The sequence below is a fragment of the Condylostylus longicornis genome, unplaced genomic scaffold (genome assembly GCF_029603195.1).
Source record: "Condylostylus longicornis isolate FDR11 unplaced genomic scaffold, ASM2960319v2 ptg000010l, whole genome shotgun sequence".
Lineage (NCBI taxonomy): Eukaryota > Metazoa > Arthropoda > Insecta > Diptera > Dolichopodidae > Condylostylus > Condylostylus longicornis.
The window spans coordinates 13,772,005-13,787,902 of NW_026577979.1; the positions used below are offsets into that span (position 1 = coordinate 13,772,005).

At 25.0% G+C, this 15,898-nt stretch overlaps 1 protein-coding gene across 1 annotated transcript in view; it reads right to left on the reverse strand.

Annotated features, from left to right (window-relative positions):
- Positions 1-15,898, reverse strand: part of LOC129618734 (acetylcholine receptor subunit alpha-like) — a 108,477-nt gene that overhangs the window by 42,135 nt on the left and 50,444 nt on the right. The gene's annotated exons all lie outside the window — the stretch shown is intronic.

Genomic DNA, 15,898 nt, shown 5'->3' on the forward strand with positions numbered 1-15,898 from the left:
TTAAAATAGAAAGTTTGTTACTTAAAGACTATTCCTTATTATCCGAAATTATTTTTATATTTTACGATATTTGAATAATATTTTAAAAATAATAAATTCTAATTATTAAAGAATAAAAACGCAATCAAATAAATAATACACCGTTGAGTTGAACACATGTTTTTATAAAATTTTTTTTTTTAATCCTATTACAAGAATGTATTATTAAATTTCCATATGAATAAATTTTAGTTGAACAAATTATATGAACAAATATTAAATTTTGAAACTCTGTATTAATTATTACTATTATTACATTTTCGATATATACAATTATTAATGCCTATTAATAATAATTTAACTATAAATTTATCAAAAAACCTGTCTTCATGTTACTATAAAATTAATTAAGTCAAATATATCGCTATTAACTTTCCTGAAAATATGATATATAATACCAAACTAAATGTACATAAAGGATAAAATCATAATCCCAATATCATATATTTCATATAAATCAAGGATAATTAAGTGAATTTACATTTTAACGAATTCAAATAAATCATAGAATATACAATCAATTTATATGTTTTTCAATGCGTTATCAATATACCTGCCTATATCTTAAACATGTAGGATCTTTGAATTGAATATGATTTTTCCTTTTTCTAAGGGTATATGTATATAAATATTAAACTAACAACGATCGTGATTTAAATTTTTCATGAATATCAATTTTTATACCATTACAATGTCAATGATTTACGAGATTTTCTTTTTTTTTCGGAATATCATTTACGACCGCACACACATTAAAAATCATTTTCGAATATTTATTTCACAATAAAAAAAATAAGTAAAAAATGGATTCAAAATCAGAGTATAGTGAAAATCTCTATTTTATCCTTGATAATAATTTTATTAACGGTATAAAAGAATAAAAATAAAAAATGCTTGTATACGGAAATTTTTAAAATTTTCTTTTTTAAAAGAGCATCTAAAGTGATGAAGAGACATTTGATGTAAAAGTTTTTTTTTTCTTCTGAAATTTCTTAATTTCTCAATTTCTATTTTACTCCGCCCTCAAAGTAGATACATTAAAGTAAGAGAAAAGATACGTTTTAAACTAGTAAGTATAAAAGAGTGTATTAGAGAAACAAAACTATGTAAAAGAAATTTTGTTTTTTTTTTTTACAAATAACTCTTTTACAGTTTCATTTGATTTAAAACAGTTCGTTTGTTCGCTTTTTGTGTTGGATCCTTGAAGGGGAATACAAGGAAAAAGCAATTTCTTGTTTTTTTCTTCTTCATTTTAGTGATTCGTGTCACGATTTTTATTATTTTGACGTGCTCTTTTCATTCGAATATATTCGTTTCGTTTGTTGTACAAAAAATATAAATATAGAAGGGGCGCCTTAAATAAAAGGACGAAAGGGAATATCTTCCAAAATGAATTTCCGTTTTTGCCTTTAGTCCTTATTAGATTATTGTATGTTAAAAAATATACAAGCATTTTATAATGCCTTTTACTCTTAATTTTTTTTGTTTTTTTTACCGACCGTATTGTGTATACAATAGGTAGGTTATGTGATGGCAACAAATTTTACATATCGAGTTTTCGGTGGGAATGCACTTCTTCATAGTAGGGAAGTGTAAATAAACTATTTTTAGCAACCCGTCGGTCCGTCGGTCAGTCGGTCTGTCGGTCTGTCGGTCTGTCGGCCTGTGTGTGCACGCGTGTATCTCAAGTTCTGCCGAACCGATTTTGATGAAATTTTATATGTAAGTTTATTTCCACCATGGCACGGATTGATCAACTTTTGGGATATATCAGGCCTCGGGAACTACACTTTTTAGCGGGCCTGTTTTACATTTTTTGAATATTTTGAAGAAAATATTCAACCGATTTTCTTGAAATTTCATATATAAGCTCAGCTCGACCGTCCGCAAAAATTCGTATGTTTGGAAGAAATCAGGCATCGGCCACTAGACGTTTACTACGGGCCAAATATACATTTTTATGTACATAAAGAGAAATAATCAACCGATTTCATTGAAATTTAATATATGAACTCCTCGTATTAAAACAAATGGCTCGAAAACGGATTTGCGGGCCTATTTTACATTTTTCACCATATCTACGGAACGAATTGATGGAATTTCTTGAAATTTGATGTTTGAGTTCTGGTTGTTACCGAAATTAACTGACAAGTATTTCAGGGAATTCGGGGTAGCACAAAGTGAAACTCTACTAAGAGCCAAATTTACATTTTTTTAGGTATGTTAATTATAAGCTTACTAATGTCCTAAAAATTGGAAAGAAGTATTTAAAAGACAATTTTATAATATTCGGTAACAGTTTCACTTAACTAGGCAATACACATTGCGGTCGGTTATGTGCTGACCACATCAGATTTTTTTTTTTGTGTTACGATGCTTTGCTTTTACATATCTTCAATATTATTTTGTATGTGAATTAAATATTTTTTATTTTCCCGCCTGTGAAGTGTTACACGATGCTTTTACATTTCTCAATATTTTTTTGTATGTGAATGAAATGTTTCTGATTTTCGGTTGTAAGGTAATGGAAGAGCGCGAAATCATGAAATTGATGCAAAATTTGATGTGTCTTTTAAAATTTTTTATTTAATCTTTCTCTCAATTTAATATCTCCAGGAATTTATAAAAGTTAATTTTAATATTATTTTTAAAACGTAGTTGACTATTATTCTTTTTATTCCGTTTTGTAAATTTATATTGTGCCCCATTTGTAAACTTACAAAAGTGGGCTTTCTAGCATACCTAAAAACGTTTAAATTTTATACAACAGGATAGCCGTGAAAACAACACGGACTAGAAGTAATAAGTCATACTTTTCTAAGTGTTTTATTTAGAAATTTTAGGTTCATCTGATTATATACATGATTTAAATGAGAGGTTCCCAAACTTTTACCGCTCGTAGACTCCTTGTCTTGTTTTCAATTTTTGACTTAGTTTATTAAATTTATATTTTTTTTTTATTTATTAAATTTAAATAAAAGTAAAGTAATTCTCACATGAACGAAGCAAAACCAAAAATAAATCTTAACGTTTTGCATTAATTTAACGAAGATTAACCCCAGACCCCCATATTTATTTGATGTACCCCAAATTTAGTTTTTCACCTTCGTAGACCCATAGCAGATCTTCATGGACTTACTTTACAAATTACTGATTTAGATGAAATTTTATGTTTAATTAATATATTTTTATTGAAAATATTGTAATTGTTGGGCTACAAAACTTTTATCTATCATTCTCGTCATTCCTCCTGATGATTACACAATAACGTGGTACTAAATTTGTTTAGCTTTAAATATAATATTTAAAAAAATATATTTCCCTTTTTTCAAATAATTATCTTTTAATAATTAAATTTTTGAGATAATCAAAATTTTAATAAACCAAACTCAACTATTTGCTATTGGAATAAAAATTGCTACGTTTAATTAAAAATCGCAAATTCTTTTTGTTAGAGAAGATATTTTTGATACCAACATTTCTTGATTTTCCAAATAAATTGAAAATAATTCGAGAAAATCATAAAATATAGTTGTTAATTCACTTACTTCTTGTATCTTTATCTTCTTATTTTATGTGTACGTTGCAAGACCTTACAAAACAAATGTTATTATATGTGAAAATTGTATTATAAAAATTTTCATAAAATATTTTCAGTTCTATATTTTCTTTCGAAATTTTTATTCTTCCTTAATGTTGTTGTTATATAAATTTTATTTGAACCGGATATACAGCTGAATGGCTGACTGACTGCATGGTTTCAATTATTACAGGAATTATACATACAATTTCTTCTTGGAAATTCACATACTTCATAATGTAGATACATATCTATTAACAAAAGTGTTTATGGAAATATACATGCAAACTTACCACCATATATTCACATTATGACATTATGACATAAACAATATGTATACATATACAAAGGAACATGAATTTTTTATATTTTCTTGAATGGCATAAAGCAAAGTATTCCCTTTTTGGCACGCTTTTACAGATAAAGACGAAAATTACAAGACTATATTTAAGATATTCTTATTTACCGAAGTGGAACGAATGTTGCTTGTTAGTATTTAAGTATATATACAAGTATATTGTATAGCTTTTGTTTTTTTAAATGTGTACATAACCTTATGTAAAGATTAGAATATTATTTCTTTTTGGAACATGTAAAGGTTTGAATATTTTGTTCACGATTTTCATGTTGTTAAATTTAATATTTATAAAATAAAGAAAAAACAATAACCAAACAATATAATGAAAAAACAATAAAATAATACAAAAAAAAAGGAAAATCATTGTTTTAACAATTCACTTCTCAAAATAATGTAAAAACGCGTATTGTTCGAAAACAAAAAAACAAAAATTTAATCACCACTTTCAAAAAAAACAAAACGAGATTGAAATGACATTCTTATTATTTTACTAACGTTCATTTCTCTGATGATTTAAAGTAGGTAAGATTATTTGACGGAAGATAATAATTTTGCCCAATAAACACACGAATAAGTTTAAATCCTAATAAGATTGGTTCATAAATTCAACGAATATTCATATTGAATTTTTAAATTAGATATCCTAACTTTATATTTCCAGTAAATACTGTTTGAAACACAATTCACCAATCGGCATTTTAACTCAGAAAATTCGGCCAGTCTGATCTATAAGCTGAATTTCATCTGTTGGTCTATGAGTATTATTGCAATACTTCATTTATTGGATTATTTAACTTAAGCAGAACAACTAACGCATTTGTTCTTTCGCACTAATTTTTGGAACTTAACACTTTTGGAATTTTCGAATATCTTCGTCTGCAAATTAGTAACTAGTAATATGACAATTAGTAACTACGATTATGATTGCATTCCTACCATAACTAAAAGTACATCCCTGACTTTCAATATTTAGTATAAAGGTACATCTCTGTAGTGTACAACTGATTTAAAATGATGTGCAAATAATAATATAATACAATAATTAGAGTAGTTGCGACGCAGAAAATTGTTACCAAATTTTATATTTTAGATTTTCGTTTTAATAGTTTAACTTCAAATATGACATTTGTGATAATAACACTTAATATGTTGCTTGTTATTTTTTTTCTAAGGCCATATAATTTTCAATTGCTATAGTCGATATAATCCAGAATGTAGAAAAACTGCTTTGAATTTTGCTGTAAAGTAAATTTTGTTAAAGTTTGACTACGATAGTCGAACTGTAGAGAAATTTTTAAATTTTTAAATTTGGAAGCCATGGCAGTACTCTAAGAATTTTGCTGTTTTATACTATCGGTTTACGATTTTGAATTTTTGATATTCCGAAAAACAAATAATTTTTTAAATTCCTTTCTAGATATGGTTATATTAGAAATTTATATCTAAAACAAACACAAATTTTTAAATTTAAAATGTAAAATACTTAATAATTATAAAACTTATAATCAAAAAAATGTTTATTGGGATATGAAGTACAAAAATATTGTGATAATCAAGTTAACATGGAAGGAGCATATACTTGTATGATGCATAAAAACTTCTTTTTTGTTTTCATTTTAAAATTAATGTAAAATTTTTAAACGTTTCGGATTAAATTATCTTTCAATACCTAAATTTTCTGCCAGATAAATTTTATAAATATTTTATTGAATTATGCGTATATTAAGAAAATTTTTACCATATTCTTTTTAAAGGAATTTTTTTTTTTACGATAAATATTTTTTGATATGAAAAGGAAAATGTTTACATGAAATTAAGATATTCATTAAATTAAAAAAGAAAAGATTAAATTTTTATGCTTTATGCCATTAACATAAATTTTGATTTTTATTTTTTACTTCTCTTTGTTGTTTCGGTTCACTTACTAAAATTTTTATGATTAATTTTCGATGAATTTCCATCAAGCTTTAATAAAAATGAAGTAATAAAAAGTGTGGAGGGAAAATGTTAATATGGATTTACATTGAATTCAAAATAAAAGTTTAATAAGCAGTTTTTAAAAAATTCAATAAAGTGAACTTTGAAATGTGTTATCTTTTAAAACACGTAGTGAGTTCCATATGAGAAGGTCCACTAGGAGCTGAATTTCCTTGAATAATGAAGAGAGGGGGTTGTAAAAGTTACGGAAACAGAAAGTTGTACAAACGAACTGAAATTAAAATAATAAACGATTTCATTTACAATAAAATATAGTCCATCACGCATCTTAGCACCACGCCAAATGCAATACTCTGATTAAAAGAAATACAGTTTGCATAAAATTCTAATGACACAAAATCAAAATTTCTTTTATAATTTACTAATTTATATGCATATTATTATTTTTCAGATTAAGCAGCTTTTGATAAAAAATAATAAGTTAATTTGATTTAATTCAAACAAAAACAGGTTTACAAATATTTTTTTATTTCTCGAGCTGTACGTATATGTACGTTTAGAATAAGTGTACATTAATTGGAAATATGCGATGCAAAGCCCGGATAAATGTAATAAATTTTGCGAAGAAAATCAATGCGTAAAATCGTGTTAGAGTGTATATACCCTTCAGATGCATGTGAGTCAGATGTTGAAACATATTTTTGAATTTTATTGGGCACATAATTTTGTAACACACGGGAATGACGCAAATTTATTTGTTTAAAATCAATGATAAAGATTCATCATTTCCCACGCATGTCAGTTAGTTAGATGAGGATCTAAGGATCTATAAATTTTTCTTTTAAATAATTTATATTTCGCGGAAGGTCTGTTGAAATTCATTACTGTGAAAACTGTTATACGATTTAAATTGCTTGCGTCATTATTAATGGTCGAAGCAAAACTGAGTGCTGTAAAAATTATTGATATATTTTAGTGCTTTACTTTTAATTGCGTGTTTTACTCTTTAATAAAATAATTCAAAATGCGCTACCTATGATTCGATGAATTACAAAGGAAGAACAAGGTAAAGATAATCAGTTTATTTGCGGCAACGTACAGTGTACGATTTTAGGAATAGCTTCGTTTTACAGCGTGTCTCATTTCATTCTACGGTAGGAGTGATTTTGTATAGAATGTTTCCGTTTGAGCCTAAATAAAATCAATAACGAAATTTTTTATTTTAATAATTTTATACTAAATATTCAACAATGTTTTAGAAATATTTAAGAGGAAATCTACAAGATATTTTTTCCTTAATAATTTTTTTTTGCATATTTACATTCCAGTTTATGACTATTCTTGTGTTTTTTCAATTTGATCGGGAAAAAATATAAAATTACGCAACTTCTAGAACGTTCAAGAACTCTTAAGTGGTCTTATATTAATGTTATCTGCATATTATATATTACATTATTCTGCAAAAGTTAATAGCAAGATACATTGAAGGCGAAAATGTCTAACTTAAGTAATTACAACACCGAATTAATTAGAGTTTTTAAAGAGTTCTTGAGATACTTAGACTTAAAGGCGAGTAAATATTCTTGAAGTTCTTAAATGTTACTTATATGTTAATTGACGTCTTAAATAAACTGATACGATGCGGTGCCATGAATAATAAGTTTTTGAATCAAACTTGAAAATTTTATAACAAGTTTAAAGAGATAGATATTAGTTAAACACATTCACTTTTCTCCATTTTTTTTAGATAGCAATACAGAAATAATTTTACCTGCATATAAAATACTAAAAAAAAATCTTCATTTTAAATTCTGAAAAAGCATTCATTATACATGCGATGCTACGACATGAAAATTTTTTTTTCCGCTTTGAAGTGTTTTTGCATGAAATTTTATTTTGTAAAAGAATTTGTATGCTTTGATGTACTGTACAGGAAGGTCCTTTGAATTTATGTGTGTGGATTACATATATATCGTATAAATAGCTTATGTTGTGTGTATATAGAAGATCAACTTTAGAAATGTTATTAAAACAAGAACATGAACTTGAATCATTTAAATTGTCTTTAAAATTTAGTGTATAAAGAATTTAAAGTAAACATATTTAAATTTCCTAACAAAAAGAAAAAAAAAATGCATTTTTCTTTTCATTTGAATTTACTACACAGAAAAATTCTGAATTTGGTTCAACTTTATTCCAAGTTTATTAAAATAGTTGAAGCGTTCGCATTAAAATACACACAAAACTTTGAAAATTATAATTTTTTAATGATTCAAAAGAAGGAAAGGAGAAAAAATTAAAATCAGCCACAAGTTGCCTTTATACAAGTATCCGATTTGTTTAAAATATTTTCTAATGTTCTTCCTTGAATTATTGAAAAGAATACCAATAATACAATGGATTATTACGGAAAATATACTTAATTGTTAATTTGGAGGTAACGCATATGAAATATGCATTTATGTATACATATATTTGAAGTTATTTAATGAAAATCCGAATTTAAAAGGAAGATTTTATTTAAATGAGAACCTTGTCGATATCGAATTTTCAAAAGAGAAAATTTGAGTAATGGTATGAAAGAAATTGATTAAATTGTGTCGGATTAAATTTAAATGCAATTTTAATGGAAATTTAAGTATTGTATTGTTTATTGAATGCAGTTTGGAAAACGGTTATTACTTGTTCTAAATATAGGAATAGAACTAGAAATTATGGGCTATACTGGTTCAGTACTGACACTTTTATGTACAAAAATTTATAATGAAAATAGCTATGTAGATTAAATTTTATCATAGTTACTCTGGTAAATTGCATACTTCATGGATGTCAAAACAAAAAAAATTAAGAAATACTAATGTATGAAGTGAACCGTTAATCGAGTCAAACAGGAAATTTATCACACATACTGAATTTTAAAGAAGTAACCAGTCTAGCTTTTTTAAAATTTTGTTACGATTTGGAGGAAGAAAGAAATTACCAAAACTCGCTGTTTTATCACTTTTGAGTGATCATAATTTTAAAAGTGAAAAAAGTAGAACAATCTTTTGTTCTCTTTATGGAAACACTCCCAGTTTTTCAGAAAAAGCCGTTTGTATTGGAAATTTAATCCTTTTATCTGAAAGCGTACATTTGTTTTGTAAATAGACACTCAAAAATATATTCTAAAATGGAGGGAACGAATAGAAAAAAAAATAAGATAGAAAGAGCTCAATGAAGAAAATAATACTTAGGTCACATTCACATAATAGGAAGTTTTATTTACAAACATAAAAAAATTGCATAAAGTTCGGGGCATTGTATAGAAAATTTATGTTGAATGAGATGGTAAACATTCAATAGGATTTTATTTGTTACAATATAAAAAAAATAGATTTTAATTTTTTAATAACCTTTCTTCATTGTACCCAATGAATAGCATTCAATTTAATTTATTGTATAGCTTTTGTTCGAGCACAACTTTTACAAACTTAAAACGAATTTCATTTTTAATCATTTTCCAATGCTTTATAAAATTAAAAATTCAGATAATTTTTAAAATTAATAGTAAAATTCTTAAAAACTGATTTTCTTTTAATTTTTTTTAAAGTCCTTGTTTTCCAAAATATTTATTAGTGTAACCTTTTTTTTAATACTATCACTTTTAGTAAATTAAAAGAAAAATTGTTTAAATCCTCAAAGCAAAGAGTTTTTAAATTAGGTTTTAATATGAATTTAACATACGTAGGTGCAGATGCGCATGTATGTATATGCGTTTAAACTCATTACAAAAAGCTTACAAAGCATTACACCTTCGGAATATTTTCTATTATAAAATTGTATTTGACTTGGCGACATACTGAGAAGACAAAACAAAATCGTCTTTTCTTTTTGGAAAAATTAAACCATGAATGAAGAGGCTTATGCAATAAAGTGCTTTGTTTTGTGTACCTTAAGAATATTGTTTTCGTATTATTTAATTTTTTCTACATGTGCGTGAATAAAATTTGTTTCTTCATTTTTAACAGTGGAAAGATTTTTTTTTTCATATCAATATATTTTTTCTCGTAGATTTGCTTGATTAAATTCGAATCCAAATTACATGATTGACAGTCTTTTAACAGCTTTGTTTTTGATTTATATGAGACAGTATTTGACCGCTCCATTTTTTCAGTTTAAAGTTGAAAATAAATTGAAAATTTTTTTAAAATACAGATTTGAAAAGTACATTCAGAAATGTGATCAGGTAGTCTTTGTGTTGCATATTAGAGCTTCCCATTTAATTTTGTTAGTACGGAATAAAAGTTTAAAAAATTACTAAATTTAAGAAATTGCCGTCATTAATTACAAATTTTTTAATTACGTTCTTTTTGCAAAGGGTAATAATAATAAGCCAGCATTTGGTTTAGTTTTAAATTCAATATTAGTTTTTCAAGAATTGAAGTCATGTCTGATTTTAAAATTTCATTAAAAGCCCTTTAAGTGTTTGAAGTATTTTATGCTTAATAAATTTATTTTTCATTGTATGTAGCTGCTTAAATTTCCAAAAATTATGAATTTCCAGTTTTAAATGAAATTTAAAGCATATTTTCAGCTAGAAACTTTTAAGTAGCCTAATTATTGTGCCATTTACTTGAATATCTGACTAAATCTTTTATAATCTGCATTAAATTGATTTTCTTGCAATATTTAAAGAAGTAAATTTTCAATATAATAATTAGTGGATATTTCAATTCAATTCAACTTTTATTTACTGTCTCAACATAAATCATAAGAACAAATGATTAAAAAACAAAACCTTATGAACAGTGCATAAATTATAATTAAATTAATTTGGGCAAATAGAAAACCTATAATTTTTTTATTATAATTAAAATATTCAATTTAAATGACGAGAAAACTATAAACGTGAGACGATATTTTATAGTGCGACTAAGCGAATTAAAAATTGATATTTTTTTTTGGCAAATTTAATTCAAAAATCGTGACAGTGGTTTATGTTTTAAATTTTATATTTCAAATGTTGTCACATGTAGAGTATGTGTAAATTGCATTTTATGAAAAAGGATTATTTTATTTAATTTGACTTTATCATATAATTTTAATTCAATTTTTCTGAATCATTGATTTGGCATAGGTTACATGTATATTTTATATTCCTGAAATTTCGAAAAATTTAACATTTTTGAGTAAAAACATGTTATTTTTAAAAGTTAATTTAAATGGTACGTGTTATAAGATTTTCAGATATATTTCATACTGAGCACTTATATTAAAGTGTAACGAAATTTTAAATTTATGTCTTAAATGTTGTGAGTTTTTATTATAAATTTCTGAAAGAGTTAAATTAGACTAATAAAGTCAGAGAAAGTTGTTATATAGTTCGTATAATTGGAAACTAAAGAAAAAAACTCCTTCTCAAACTAGTTTAGGGTTTTAAATAAACTTCTTTCGATCAAGCTCAATATTCGGCTTAATATCGTTTTAATAACGTCAAATATGTGACGATTAAGAAGAATCTCAGAAAAAATGACTAAATGAACAATAGTCTTACATTTTAACTACATTTCTCTTTAAACAAATCAAAACATAATTATAGTTGTTGCTTTGCTCTAAAAAATTTTAAAATATCAGAAAGCCCAATAAGATTTTAACATAATTTGCAAATTAATGTATTTGAAAGAATAAAAATAAAATATTAAAATTTCTGGAATTGATTTAATTTCATAAACATAAATTCAATTTCCACATGGGTTCCATTTTAAAATTTCTAAAAAATTAATTATCATTGTTAATGAAAAATAACTACCATATTTGCAATTCAGTTGGTTTGTATTGGAAAATAATAGTATTTTCCATAAAAATTCTTTTGATATTTTTTCGTTATTCTTTTTAAATTTGTATTATAAAATTCTATAGACATTAGCCTATATTTTTGTATATTACAAGTAAAATTATTCAATACCTATAAAATAGTTATGTTCAAAGTAAAGGAAATATGTTGTATAAATTCTTTAAAATTCATAAATTATAAATGTCTTGTAATATTTCTGATTTAAGTGTTTAAGCCCAAATGAATTATCTTCTTTAATTATGATCATTGAATTGCACCAAATTTTCAATGTCGAATTTTCGGCGGAAATGTGTTAGGCCGTGCTGCGAAATCTTAAATAAAGTAATTTTAGAGAGATGTCGGTTTGCGCGGACATCTGGAATTACTTTGAGGACGAGAGGGTTTGTTAACGACTTTACATTTTTGCCTATATTGAGAGAAATAATCAACCAACTTACTTGAAAAAATGCATTAATAATCATAGACAACACTTTAACAATGCAGATATCTCCTGGCCACGGTAGGTTATTTTACATGATTACTTAATCATGAATCAGAAAATCAGAGAAATATTATGAAAAATTATTTTTTATAAATTGGAACATCATTCTTGCTTTATCGTAGCTCACAAAAATATTTTGTACCTTCGAATAATTCAAGTACGGAGAGGTTAATTAATCAAATATATGTAAGTTTGATTGAAATTAATTAGTCACACCAAAAACTTTTCTATTGCAAGAAAATTTTCCTGCATATATTTGTTTAAAGGTAAGTTTTTGCAACTAGAAATATCATGAATTTTTCGGATAAATTGTTTTTTCCACTATTTCATTGGTAATACTTGATTTTTTTTCTATTTCAATTCATTATTCTATCAATTTGTCATTTTCATTTGATTCACTTAATAACTAAAAGTACGTTAATTATGTAAACTGTTCCTGATTTGCGTTTACTTTTCTTTTAATTTCAGAAAAAAATAATTTAATTTTTTTTTGAACTAAAAATTTCAATTTAATTTTTATTAATTAATTTCGGATAAATTTCATGACATCAATCGGCATCTATATTAGCAGTTTCACGTTCTTTTCTACGTTCAGAAAGAAAAAAACGGAACAAAAACAAAACCCCAAATCAACTGAGAATAATTGTTTCTAAAATACCAGTCAAGTCATTAAAGGCATCAGAGGAAAACTAACCGGATTCATTGATTTTCTTCTTTTAGTTTTTGCTTTTCGTTTTTGCATTATTGTTATTTTTTTTCATCACAATAGTTAGGGTTTTCAACACTTTCAAAGTTATAACGAATTAGTGTTCAGGGATTCGCCAAAAATAAAAAAAAATTAAAAATAACCAAAAAAGGATCCATCTATTTCATTTAGACATTTATATTTTTTTTTATGTGCATGCTGGTATATTTATGGTATGTAGGTATAGTTTTTGTATATATATGTACACACACACATGAATATTATGTAAGTCTCTTCTGTGTGTATATTGAGATATTTCTAAGTTTATAATGATGTTTTTGTTAGGTTGTTTAAGAAAATAAAGTGTAATGTGGGTAAAAAACAAAAAAAAAAAAAACAAGGAAAAAACTAAAATTTTAAGTATACTCGAGATCCAGTAAAAGCAACGTGACCTACTGACTGTTGAGGTGTAAGAATAAATTTTATTTTATGTTAAAATGAAAGTTGTTAAAAAGGATATATTAATTTGTATACACACGTGTATATACATATATATATTTATATTATATAAAATGGAAACTTAAGAAAAGTAATCTTGTTGATTTTTCTTTATTTTCTTCTTTTGAAATTAAGTATGTTGTTGTTTCTTCTCTTTTTCTGTTTAATAGTGTTGTGTGCGTGTATATGGAGTCGTAAAAAAAAGGTTATAATAAGTTTTGAAAATTTATCCTTAAAGGATAAGGTGTTTTTATACATTTATATACAAAAATAAGAAGAGTATCGTTTTAGTTAAATTATTAAATCAACTAGATAAAATAAGTTAGAGAAAATGTTGTTGGCTTCTGAGCAAAAACTATGGGGTGTTTTATTTTGAAATATAATTTGTTAGTTTAAGTTTTTTTGTTTTTTGGGAACATAAATATTAAAATAAATGTTTTTGAAGGAAAGTCAGAAAGTGTAAATTTGGAATAATACTGTTAACACGATATTTTTTATTATTTTTTTTTGTTTTTTATAGAGTTTCCAATAGGCATTTAAAAATAAGAAATTTTTGGAGAAGAATGGTAATTATTTTTATTTAGAAATGTGTGTATAAGGAACGTAATCTGATAAAGAAAAATTTTTCTTCGTAAAATACTTTCTTTGTGAATGATATGCGACATATTATGTAAATGTTAGTTTTTTGATATTTGAGTATGAGGAAATTAAGATGACTGTTGAACAAAAACAATATGCTCGCGATATAGGGGGAATACAATATCAGATTTCTGATATTTGAATTGCTCTTTTTAGGCAAAAAATAAATATAATGAAAAATTGAAAAATTTTTTCAAAATCTTGTTAAGTTTTCTTGCAGTGACATTTAAAATTTTACAAATTACCCTTACAAAAATCATAACTTTAATAAACGGCTACTTTTTTAATAAAAAAAGTTTTACATTCTCAAAGTTCTAGACAGTTGTTTTTATAAATTACCTTTATGAGTTGATTTTCTTATGCTTTTTCTTTCAATGAGAAAATTAATAAATGTTCTTACGGATTTTTCCAATCAATTAAATCGGATTTTTCGAAATTTTAAACAAAATATAATTTTCGATTTACAATTTTGGTTTTTGATTTTACACTTGAAGGTGCTGAAATCAAAATATGACTAACAAACTTTTCATTATAAATTTTTGATATTTTTTCAAAAACAATTTTCATTATTAATATTGTTTCAAATTGCTAAAATTTTGTCCTTCCTGATACTGATATCTTATTAATAGTATTTTCAAACTGATTGCGTAAAAAATTGCAGTGTACCATGAAACATGTTTGAGTTTTCGTCTAAGCGTAATGTAGTTTTTACTGAAAAATTACTTTTCCAATCAGTAATGTGAAATTGTGCATATTATTATTATATTTCAGCACAAAATGTTAAGGTCTTAGACAGACATGCAATTTTTAGTTTTTCGACTGTTTGATTGCTTATTTGTATTCCATAGATTTGTGTTTAAGTATTATTGCATGTAACTAAGCAATAAAGAAGTTTATAATTTTTCACAAACGGTTTGCAGTTTTTATTTAACTTGATTGACTTGCATTGGTGCAATAGTTCAGTTGCTAAGATGTACGCACTACCATTTTACAATCAAGGAGTAATTGTAATTGCAAAACTAAAAATTGCATGTCTGTTTGGCCACTAAGTGTTTTAAGGGTATTAAAAATTGAAACTATTTATAAAACATTTTAAGATTTATTTACTCATAAAGTTTAAAATTTAATTTTCCTCTTATAAACCGACAATAACTTTATTTATAACTTAATACCAATATTAACAATTTAAAATTATTTTATTTTAATTAAATCATAATTTCTTGAATTATTAAATTCCAAATGAATTGAGTTTAATATTTGGACCATATTTATATTACTATGCAAATTTTTGGGAAGCAAATTCTAAAATTTGAATATAAAATATTAATATGAACTATTAAAATTCAAATTACAATCAATGAGGGTACCCCCATTTTATAGAATTTTTTTAATATTTTTAAAATGTACGTAGACGTTGTAAAATATATTCATTCAAGGATTAAGTCCCTACCATAAATATAATGTAATTATTAGATATTTGTTTGTATATGATAAATGATAAAATTTTTATGGACATTAAATTTGTTTACTATTGCTAAGTTAGAAAAGTTGATTAAGTAATCAAGTCAATTTAAGAATTCAATGGATTTTTTTAATTTTTTAAAAAGGTTCTTTTGCCTTAGTAAATTGTGCCAAGTCTAAGATTTTAAGCATGTTTTTATTTCTCTTATAATTGTAAAAAAAAAATAGTAGCAGTAATACGTGATTTAAAAAATGGTCTTGGTTCAGGGTGGGAATATGGCTTTCCTTCATAAACCCAATTATCGAAACAAGTTCGAAGTAACAATTAATTGAATTTACATCCAAACTTCAATTTTGTATCAGTATTTTACCATTACGTAAAATTT